Below are 12,463 nucleotides of genomic sequence, written 5' to 3' on the forward strand. Positions count from 1 at the left end.
CATATTACCCCAATTTTACAGTCTCTGCACTGGCTACCTATTAAGTTCTATATCAGTTACAATATATTATTACTTACCTATAAGGCCCTTAATGGTTTAGCTCCTGCATATGTAACTAATCTTCTACCATGCTACAATCCATCACTCTCCCTAAGGTCACAAAGCGCTGGACTCTTGGTAGTACCTAGGATAGCAAAGTCCACTAAAGGAGGTAGAGCTTTTTCGCATTTGGCTCCCAAACTCTGGAATAGCCTTCCTGATAATGTTCGGGGTTCGCAGACACCACTTTCTCTGTGTTAAATCTAGATTAAAACATCTAGATTAAAACAAATATCTTTGGCCAAGCATTCAAATAATGCATCTCAAAATTTTTGGACTGCAGTTATATCTGATCAAATGCGCATTATTATTCTTTAGCTTGGGTTAAACTAAGTAATTTTACTTGGTTGGAACAGCAGCTACGGTAATTATGTCTCTGTTTGTTTCTCTGTTAGGCCTAGGATTTTCACAAGCTTCAGTCTGGATCCAGAACAAGATGTTGCCAACCCCTCAGAGGACCAGAGGTAATGCTAACCCTGAAAAAACATACAGAACTACCAAATATTGCTGTTAATAGTGTTCATTGTCTGTTTGTTTACGTCTTTAAGTGATGTTTCATAAACAAATTTCGGGAGGAGCATACACGGATAATTAACACGGCCAGTTCATTATTAGTGATTACACCGTTTACCAATCAGCTCAAGAGAGAACACCTATAAATAATCAAGTATGTCCTACCTTCGTTATCTCTCGACTTTCAGAATCGACACATCCAATCGAGGCAACATGTCTGAGATTGAATCGTCCTCTGAGGACAACGCCTTGGATAACGCAGCTCCACTCGCGCTACAGCCGATGTTCAGGGCACAAACGCTCCGCAGGACACTCCAACTGAGCCCGCGGCTGCACTGCGGGGCCGCAGGTCTTCCCGCATTACCGCCGCTCATACCTCCAGATGCAGGGATTTTCCTTCTCCTTCACCCTCTAGGCGTCAGCCACCTTCACCACCGTCTTCCCATGCCTCAGCTCTTTCCTCCGCTCCAGCCACGGAGAAATGGCATTGACAGGCCTACACCAAGCACTCTCAAATGCCGGCATCACCGTCCCTCGACGGCTAAACAAGGCGGAGCTACAAGCCCTCTACGTCTCCCTCCAGGCAAGGGCGCCACCGCCAATATCCACCCCTCCATCCAAAGCTAAGGACAAAGCAAACCGAGGCCGCAATGTTCCTTATTCACGGCCCGATCCAACTACAACACCTTCAAGGACGGATTCCTGATCATCAGGCCGAAACAAAAAGCCTCCGGCAAGCCGGGGCTAAGCATCAGATCCAGCGCAAAAAGACTCTCAATCCTCTGAGCGTCGGCCAGCAGACCTTCCAGGCGACACTCAAGCGTACGCCGGCACAAACCGCCAAGATAGCGCGAGCACGCCTCCGCTAGCGGTGCAGCCTCAACCCCAGTCCCAGCTTTTTACCACCCCCCCAACCCTCTCCCCTACCCATGGCCCCCAGCCACGCCATCCAGCTCTAGCGCGAGGCCGCCTTAGCTAGCAGCAAAAGCCCCGACGTCCACCATTCCCTCCCTTTTCTCTAATGTGTTCCCCGCCCTCGGAGGCTGACCAAAGCATAAGGCCACCTTCACTAATGGCACAGACTCCGGCGCTCGTTATTCCCCCTCTCTTTCCTGCTCTCTCTTCCTATCTAGCTCCCAGAACCATTTCAAGCACGAGCCGGCCTCCGCAGGCGGTTCCGTCAGCTACTTTTCCCCCCGCCCCATCCATCTCTCAGGCCTGTTCAACACTTTCTCCCTGTCCTCAGCCAAGCCCCTACCCATGCCACTAAACGCCCCCGCCTTGGATCCTACACCTGTCTCCAGTATCATTCTGAACCAAATTCTCTCAGGTCTCCTATTTCGCCTGCGTCCTCCGACCGCCAATTTGACTGCAGCGAATTTTCAGTCACTTTAAAAAACACAGCACATATTCAGTCCAGTATTCTATCATTTCCCGAATTCGCCATCGCTTTCAATTGCTACACCGAAGTAATCTGTTCCTCTTTTCCACAGAGGAGATGCGAGCTCAGCGACTATCTCACAATTATCGCCGAGTTCGCGCTATCACACGGGGGTTCCCATTTCTACACCTACAATAAATTATTCTTGGCAAAATGTGATATCTGAGTGCCCAGTGGAACCAGTGTCCTACTGGGGGGCTCTTTGGACTCTTGAGCTGCACAATCTGGTATTTTTGGGCTGCAGTAACATCACATGTGCTGTATGCCGATCCATCACACACTCCTCCACAATGTGCCCCTTTGTCAACCCATCCATTCCTCCCTGTGCCGAACCGTCTCAGCCCAAGTCCACCAGCTACGTACCTAACTTCCCAAACAAGCGTTACCTTCCTAATTCCACCCGATCGCCGCCACACCCATCTTTCTCTGGCAGGCAACTCTGCATCAGCTTTAATGCTGGTAGATGCTCAAGACCTTTCTGTGGGGGAAAGAGTGGTCCAACACCACCATCGTTATTCACTGCGATAACGAGGCTACTGTACACTGCATTAATAATGGCCGTTCTCATTCACCCACCTTAACGCCCTTACTAAGACGTTTATTCTGGATCTCAGGCTTGTGATCAGTTCATCATAACCGCATAACTCTCTCGTTTTGCCTTTCAGAAATTCAGGCTGTTGGCACCACAGGCAGAACCACTCCCAACCCCAGTACCTCCTTATTCAGAGCTAGTATTCCTCTGAATCATCCTCTGAGACCCCTTCTTGAAAATTCAAGAGATTCCTATCCTCCAAGCCATTTCCCCCAGTACCCTGCAGTCATACTTAACAGCATGGAAATGCTTTAAAGCATTACATTCTGCCTATAATCTGCCATTCCCCGATTTTTCCCTGCTCTCTATCACTTCATTTATATCGCACCTCAATATTAACAAAAACCTCCAAGTCAGCTCCATTAAAAGCTATCTAAGTGGAATTCAATTTTTCCATAAACTCATATTCGGTTCACCCTCACCTCAAATAACCAATTCACAGACCAGTAAAAGTAAGACAGACCAGACAATGAAGGGCCACTTTATTTATATTTTTAACCTCCAATCACCTATTCTCCAATACCAAACTCTCCTAGCCTTCCTTCAGCTCAGGAAATCCCAAGCCAAATCCTTTTCTGACCCTCTTTTCACAGATGACTCTAGCCGCCCTGTCTCCCGTTTTTGGTTCCAAAAACACCGAAAGTCTGTCCTACGTCTTTCCGGTATCTCAGCCGATGATTCTCCAGCCATTCCTTCAGAATAGGGGCAGCCAAAAGCAATAGCGGCTCAAAACGGCCTTTCCCAACAGCAGATCCAACACAAACACTCATGCGTCGCTGGTCATCAGAATGCATTTAAGAGCTACATCCTTTTGGATCTCAAGAAGGCCCACCAAACCCTCATCAGTTACCCCATTTACCCGTTTTTCCCTAGTCATCTCCATTTTTCCATTTCAACGGCACCCCGCTCCCGCAGGAGCGTTATCTCTCTCCCCCAAGGCCGCAGCAGTTTTTTTTTTGTTTTAAACGCAGCACTGTCAGGTCCCGCAGGAGCCTTTCCGTATTTCTCACTGCCGTAGAAGTGGCTGCTCCTGCAGGAGCCTTTCGGTATTTTCTCACTACCGCAGCAGCATCTGCTCCCGCAGGAGCCTTTTCTGTATTCCCCCATTGCCGCAGCAGTGTAGGCAGTGTATCTTCCCTACTGCTACAATAATCGCATCTCCAGCAGGAGTTGTCATCGCTCTCTTTCAAGTGGACACTTCCACGGAAGTCGAATTTTCTTCCTAGACACTGCCGCAATAATTATATTATACCAAAGGACGTCCAGCACCCATCTACCATTAAGCCCAGCTTTTTGGGGAGTTGCAATGTGCGTATCTGGCTGCTGTCCTGTTCTAATTGCTCTATGGGGAGCACTTTGGGCTGGGCCGGACTCCGAGCTCAGACCCCTCTCCCCGGAGGGGGGGTTGCCCCGGGCTGGGGAGTCTTGCCGGGCTTGGAGCTCTCTCCCCTGACAGCACGCCAAATACACATAATCTTTATTTAACCCTCTGAAGTCGATTAACGCGTATACGCGTTTGGGGTATTTTCCTCCTGAATAACCCCGAAAAGAACTTAAATTACACTTTCAGTTTTTGATTATACAGATAAGAGCAATACATCAATCGAATCTGTAAAGGGTCTACTTTTTTTGGGTATACCGACATAACAAACACAAAACTTTTTGGGTAGCACTTATAAAATAAAGATAAACAAACAAGGAGTTCTGTCTGCAGCCTTTGGGAATCTGCGCTTATCTTCATTTACCAAACGCGTCATTAAAATAAACTGTAACTCAGTGAATACTCGACACAGAGACATGAGAGATATATCTATAGAAAGCCTGACATGTCTACTTTTAAACTAAACAAGTGCTGCCGAAAACAAATATTCTGTGATAAAGTAATCCATATGAAAACAACGCGGTCCGTTTTTTTTCACGTCTCCCTTCATTATCTTATAATGCGACCACGCCCCTTGCTGAACGTGCTTTTGAGATGATAATGTTTCACTGAAGTGCGCAGCTTGAATATGCCCACACAACAAAAGACAACGCAGCGAGACTGTTCTTCAAGTTTTTTTTATTTTACTGTTTGCTTCGCGATGAGAGGAATAAGACATTATTCACCCCAAAAAGATGTGATGTATTTGAGGATTTAAGATTTGGATTTCCTCAGAAAAACAGAATGAAGCACTTTATTCAGCAGAGATCATAAACATGAGTAAGTCTCTTTTTATTTATTTATATACTTGTACTAGTTTTCACATAAGGTGTTAACATTTTACTAGTTAGACTTTTTCCAAACTATAATTCCTGACTAAATGTATAATCAAGTGAAATATTCTGAAGTTTCAATAACAATATACACTACTACACCATTCAAAAAGCTTGATGTAAATAATATAAATGTACCAATAAATGTAACTGTAACAAATGTAACAAACATTTAGCTGTTCTTTCAATTTATCCCCCCTAAAAAACCTGAAAAAATATTCTCAGCTCTTTTCAACATTCATGATAATAATAATAATAATAATAATAATAATAATAATAATGATAATAATAACAATAAATGTTTTTTTTGTAGAGAAAATAAGATTGTTAAAAGGATTCTGAAGGATTGTGTGACTGGGAGTAATGATGCAAAAAATTCAGTTTGAAAGTCAGCTTTGATTGTTCCTAACAAACTGTTTAACTGCACTCACAAGTGAATATTAAATTATTTTGTGGGATAATTAAATATATTCTAAATAAACTACAAACATAAAATTATATATTTATTTTGTCCTCACATTCTTTCTCGTAACTCATCCCTCTCAGTGACACAGCTGACTGAATGGCTCATTATGCAGCTCATTATGCAGGCCTTTGTCTTCTCAGGTGTGAATTCATGATAGTTGACGCCTACTCGCATATGACTTTTACCAACAAAAAAGCGTCTTAGAAAATTTAAATCAATATATCGTTTTCTGTGTGAGTGAGTAAACAAGATGATTTTCACATCATTTAGAAAGAAAAAATTCTAAAGCTACAAGCTCCAGTTCTCAAAAGTCCCGGGAACCAATTTCTGTATGTGTTTTATTGCCTTAAGTTCAAGTGAATTTAACATTTTTAGTTTTTCACTAACCACGCATAACATTTTTTTTCTCAAACAACACAATCATGTACATACATGCTGCTCACATATTATTATAGCCCAGCAGTTTGTGCTGATTACAGTGAGATTAGACTTTAGCTATTTAGATATTTATAAGAAACTGGCTCTGGATGGGCTCCTGTCCTCGAGTTAAGCCCCAGATGGACTCCTGTCACCCAGCATATCCCCACAATATCTACAGACTCCCTTATATAAGTAAATGTGAACTTGTGAAGTGATGTTTCATAAATTTCGGGAGGAGCATGCACGGATAATTAACACGACCAGTTCATCATTAGTGATTACACCGTTTACATTTACATTTAGTCATTTAGCAGACGCTTTTATCCAAAGCGACTTACAAATGAGGACAATGGAAGCAATCAAAAACAACAAAAGAGCACATGATATATAAGTGCTATAACAAGTCTCAGTTAGCCTAAACGCAGTATACGTAGTAAGGGCTTTTAAATAATATAATAAATAAAAGAAAACAGATAGAATAGAAAAAAGAATAGAGCAAGCTAGTGTAAGAGGTCTTTTTTTTATATTGTATAATAAATGAAAGAAAAAATAGATAGAATACAAAAAGATTAGAAATGTAGTTAGATTATTTTTTTTAAAAATAGAATTAAAATAGTGAGTGCAAAAGTTAGAGGGCCAAATAAAGATGGAAGAGATGTGTTTTAAGCCGATTCTTGAAGATGGCTAAGGACTCAGCTGCTCGGATTGAGTTGGGCAGGTCATTCCACCAGGAGGGAAACATTTAATTTAAAAAGTCCGTAAAAGTGACTTTGTGCTTCTTTGGGATGGCACAATCAAGCGACGTTCACTTGCAGGAACGCAAGCTTCTAGAGGGCACATAAGTCTGAAGTAAATGAATTTAGGTAAAGGGGTGCAGAGCCAGTGTGGTTTGTATGCAAACATCAATGCCTTGAATTTTATGCGAGCAGCTATTGGTAGCCAGTGCAAATTGATAAACAGAGGTGTGGACGTGTATTCTTTTCGGCTCATTAAAAATAATCTTGCTGCCGGGTTCTGGATTAATTGTAAAGGTTTGATAGAACTGGCTGGAAGACCTGCCAAGAGAGCGTTGCAATAGTCTAGCCTGGACAGAACAAGAGCTTGAACAAGGAGTTGTGCAGCATGTTCTGAAAGAAAGGGCCTTGATCTTCTTAATGTTGAATAAAGCAAATCTGCAGGAACGGACAGTTTTAGCAATGTGGTCTGAGAAAGTTAGCTGATCATCAATCATAACTCCAAGGTTTCTGGCTGTAAAGGAAGGAGTTATGGTTGATGTGCCCTAACTTGATGGTGAAATTGTGATGAAACGATGGGTTTGCTGGAACCACAAACAGTTTCTGTCTTGGCAAGGTTGAGTTGAAGGTGATGGTCCTTCATCCAGCAAGAAATGTTCTGTTAGACAAGCTGAGATGCGAGCAGCTACCGATGGATCATCAGGATGGAATGAGAGGTAGAGTTGAGTGTCATCATCAGCATAGCAATGGTATGAAAAGCCATGTTTCTGAATGACAGAACCTAATGATGCCATGTAGACAGAGAAGAGAAGGTCCAAGAACTGAGCCCTGCGGCACCCCAGTAGTTAGATGTTGCGACTTGGACACCTCACCTCTCCAAGATACTTTGAAGGACCTAATCTGATCGGTAAGACTCAAACCACTGGAGTGCGGTTCCTGAGATGAATTTTGTCAGTAGGGATGACAGGAGGATCTGGTGGTTAACGGTGTCAAAAGCAGCAGATAGATCAAGCAAGATAAGTATTGAAGATTTGGATTCCGTTCTTGCCAGTCTTAGGGCTTCAACAACTGAGAGCAAGGCAGTCTCAGTTGAATGTCCACTTCTGAAACCAGACTGGTTGCTGTCAAGGAGGTTGTTCTGTGTGAGAAAGGTAGAGACTTGGTTGAATACAGCTCGTTGTGAAGTGTTTTTGCAATGAAAGGAAGAATGGAAACTGGTCTGTAGTTCTCTAAAAGAGATGAGTTGAGGGTGGGTTTTCTTAAGTAGAGGAGTTATACGAGCCTGTCTAAATGATGCGGGGAAAACACCAGTGTGGAGGGATCTGTTAATGACGTAAGTGAGTGCAGGTACAACTGCAGGAGAAATGGCTTGAAGCAGATGAGATGGAATATAGGATCAAGCGGACAAGTAGTAGGATGATTAGAAAGGATGAGTTTGGAGACTTCTGCCTCAGAGAGTGAAGAGAAGGATGTAAATGAGTGTATGTTTGCTGGTGAGATGTGCTTGATGGATTGTGGTGTGGAAAATTATGCACTGATGTTTTTTTTAATTTTATCAATGAAAAAACGTGGCAAAGTCATCAGCTATTAGAGATGAAGCAGGAGGGGGAGGAGGACGACAAAGGAGCGAGGAAAATGTTTTAAAAAGCATGCCAGAGTTAGACGAATTGTTAATTTTGTTATGGTAGTATGTCCTTTTAGCAGTGGAGACATTAGCAGAAAAGGAAGAGAGGAGTGACTGATACACATTAAGGTCAGTAGTATTTTTGGATTTGCGCCACACCCTTTCAGCAGCTCTAAGCTTAGAACGATGTTCACGTAGAATATCAGATAACCAAGGGGCTGAAGGGGTGGTACGGACTGGCCTGGAAGACAAGGGGCAAACAGTGTCTAAACAAGATGTAAGAGCAGAAAGTATCAGTAGCACTGTTAGCATCAGATAAGATGCTAACAGTTTAGGGGAAAGGAAATGAAGATGAAACCATTGCAGATAGCCGGGAGGGTGAGAGTGAGCGTAGGTTACATCGAAAGATGACATGTGGAGGGGTAAGTGATGTGTCAGGGACCATGTTGAGGTTAAGAGTGAGGAGGAATTTATCTGAGGTGTGCAGTGGAGTAACCAGTACATGATCAGTGGAGCAGTGTCGTGTGTAAATAAGGTCCAGTTGGTTGCCTGATTTGTGAGTAGCAGTAGCTGACACTCGGTTGAGGCAAGCAGAGTGTGGAAGTCAGCAGATAGAGGTTTATCTAGGTGAATATTGAAATCTCCAAGCATAACTAGGGGAGTACCATCCTCAGGAAAGGTTGAGAGCAGCACATCTAATTCATCCAAAAAGTTACCTAGTGGTCTTGGGGGGGTCGATAGACAACTACAAAATGGATTTTAAGATGGTAGGTAGTAACTGAATGAAATTCAAAGGAGCTGATGATACCCAAAGATGGTAAAGGATTAAAATTCCAATCAATAGAGATAAGCAGACCAGTACCTCCACCTCTTCCAGTCAAACGAGGGGAGTGGGAAAATGAAAAATTATTGGAGAGTGCTGCAGGTGTAGCAGTGTCCTCTGGTTTGATCCCCGGTCTCTGTCAGGGCCATGAGATTTATCTTTGAATGACTAATAATAGAAGTAATGAAATCAGCTTCGTTTACAGCAGATTGGCAATTCCAGAGACCAATAGAAAAAGATAGTGTATTAGCAGACATAGGCAGAGTGTGCAGATTGTTAGGATTGCGCTGCCTACATTGTGTGATGCGTGGTTTGCGAGTGGTAGTGATAGTAGGAATCTGGAAACACATAGTAGTAATTGGTTATAAAAACTGAAATAGAAGTGAAGCAAGTAGAAGTAAAAAAGGATTAATCAAAACAATATTTATATCCCTTGCCGGTGTCCCCTGCCCGGTGAGTCGCACGGTAGTAGAGTCGATGTCTTTACACTCTTCGGTCTTCACACGAGGAGGGCTTAACAGGAGGGCGACCGCTACTAACCTTTTACTAACTAACTTTTTTTGTATACCCGTCAGACAAAACGGAAAAACTGAATTCAGCTGAACACACTTTACTGTTTATCACAACAAAGGTCTAAGCAAAGCGCACAACACTGACAATGTATGCGATAGAGTACGAGACCAAACGCAGCACGTCTCAACACAGTAAACAAACAAGAGTTTCCTAGCAACGACAACTGCGCTAAACACTAGTGAGACAAGAAATAATGATCAGCTTTATCAAGCTTTAACTTCCGCTGATTTAACTGCTTCTCTCAAAGGTATTTCTTTACACTGTCTTTTGCTAGCGCTTTTTTTTTTTGAACACACTTTACTGTTTATCACAACAACAGTCTAAGCAAGTGCACGACACTGACAACGTATGCAATAGAGTACGAGACCAAACGCAAACCAATCAGCTCAAGAGAGAACACCTATAAATATTCAAGTACGTCCTACCTTCGTTATCTCTCGACTTTCAGAATCCCTCCACCACCCCGATCTCACACCTTCAGCCAAGTTTCTACCCCAGCTCAGGTAGAAGCACTATGGGGAGCACTTTGGGCTGGGCCAGACTCCGAGCTCAGACCCCTCTCCCCGGACGGGGGGGTGCCCCGGGCTCGGGAGTCTTGCCGGGCTCGGAGCTCTGTCCCCGGACAGCACACCAAATATGCATAACCTTTATTTAATTATAAGTAAATGTTAGTGAATTGATTTTTCCATACATTTGTGCCATATGCACATAAACTGACAGTCACCACTTGTAGCACTGCCACAAGGAGAAGTTTATTTATAGCTGCAGTTACCAATAGAAATGTTCTGCCAGTTAAATATTGATTGCTTTCTCCCTGTGTATTATTTTCTCCCCATGGTATTGCTGTGATTGACCCAGAACTATAGTATCGCAAGATTCAACTCACGCCCAGTTGCCACGGGATGTGTCATCCAAGCAGGAAGTGGGAAGTATTGTTTTTCTTTATAGAATGCAGGCATCCCGGCATTCGCTCACAAGTCTCTTCCTTTCACAAGACCAAAATAATAATATAACCTAACGTCCTGTCTTTTTCCCTACCGACTATTGGGACATCTTCTTGTGGAGTATTAATACAATACTCCCTCCCTTTTTTTTTTTTTTGTGTGGAATATTTGCCGTGAAGATCATTTAAATCGCCAGCGCTGGGTGGATTAGAGCTTCCTGTACTTTAAAGACATTACCTGTGAGATCGATCTGAACTCTTTTTTTTAAATCCTTTTTTGTATATATGACACAGGTGGGACATTGAGAGACTTTACACACACACACACACACACACACACAGACACACACTCAAGAATATTATTATTTTGTTCTGGGTGTACTTGCTGTTAATATTGTAGATATAATACACTTTTCTTGGCTATTGAATTTGGCTTGTGCAATCTCCTTGATACCCTCATTCGTCCTCCCCTTGTTTTTAATTTGTTTAGTTCCCACGTTTTGCGGGGAATTGTTACACACTGATAAGCTACATTTTAACAATTTCATAAAAACCCAAAATTCTCAAAAGTTCCCTTTGTATTGTAAAAAGCGCTATACAAATAAACTTTAATTAAATTGTTTTTTTTTCACTGATATTTTCCTCTTTTTTTTCTGCCATCTCTCTCTATCCAATAGTCAATTTGCTAATATCCATCCTGTGCACTCAATTGAGTGCTCTCTTCTCTCTATCATTACAAGACATGCCCCTTACTGCTGATTGGCTACAGGTGTTTTGGGACTTGGTCCGACGCTGTGATCAAAAGCATTTTTCAAAAATCACATAGTGAAAAATCGCTTAGTGCACCATTATATGATGCATGTACATAACATCATATTTTTGATGTACATAAATATGAACATATATTTGTAGAATACTTAGCATAAAATAAATGTATTTTGAATAAATTTAAGTAATTTATTTTGCACTAGGGGTCACATCCATGTTTTGGAGTAATAACAACTTCTATTTAAAGGCACAGTATGTAAGATTTTTTTTATTAAAATATCCAAAAAACACTAGAACAGTGTTATATATTTTGCTGACTTGTGTCCTTATATTATGTCAAATGTTTCAAGGATATGTTTAAATCCAGAGAAATAAGCAATTTTAACTAGTGACACGGATCATGTCCATAGTGTCATTGTCTTGCCTGACATTGACATCATAACCCCTCGATTTCCGGTTTTGTTTTGTAGAAAACATATGGAAACACCAAAGGTGCTTTAATATGTTGTGCGTTTTATTAGACAGGTGACGACCACACAGAGTAGCATTATAACAGAACTTTCAAACATATCTAGTATGATAAAACAGAGCTGCTTTTTTCCCCCTACAAACGCACAACCGGAAGGAGCAGAAGTGGTTGACTGTGGCATAATAAAAGCTCCACTGCTTTCGAGCTGTGTGTTGCGCTGTTTCACTTCGACGGCTTTCAGCCTCACCCTCCTTCATTCTACTACATTAATAAATCATTAGCTCATCTATGAACATGATTTCTGCCCGAGTCCCGTCCTATTGCATTGGCTGTGAGGATGAACACAACAACTCCCATGATTCCACACTTAGTCACGGCGTCATCAAACTACGCTACCTGGTCTTTGTTTATTTTGAATACGCACCCCTAAAGCAACAAAAAATTACATATTGTGCCTTTAACTGATTAGAAATCTCTAAGATGCTAATGTATTGAACATGGCACCCATGACTAATTTTACTTTTTTTTTTTCTGTCTTTTTGCTTCCTTCGTAAGGGTTCCCTTAGGCATTTATGCACATGAATGGGGTTTATTGAGGACACTTAAGGATCAATTAAAATCCAATAAAAAAACAGATACAACATAATATATAAATTATACTGCATAATATCATAATATAAGTCCATAATACCAAAAAACAAGAACAAAAGACATAAAGTTCAGGAGTAAAGTATTTTACTGAATT

The 12,463-nt window shown here is 41.9% G+C and overlaps 1 pseudogene; it reads left to right on the forward strand.

Annotated features, from left to right (window-relative positions):
• Positions 1-1,262: 1,262 nt before the first annotated feature.
• LOC109054075 overlaps positions 1,263-12,463 on the forward strand; it is a 61,862-nt pseudogene continuing 50,661 nt past the window's right edge.

This window comes from Cyprinus carpio, chromosome B20 (genome assembly GCF_018340385.1).
Source record: "Cyprinus carpio isolate SPL01 chromosome B20, ASM1834038v1, whole genome shotgun sequence".
In the NCBI taxonomy this organism is placed as follows: domain Eukaryota; kingdom Metazoa; phylum Chordata; class Actinopteri; order Cypriniformes; family Cyprinidae; genus Cyprinus; species Cyprinus carpio.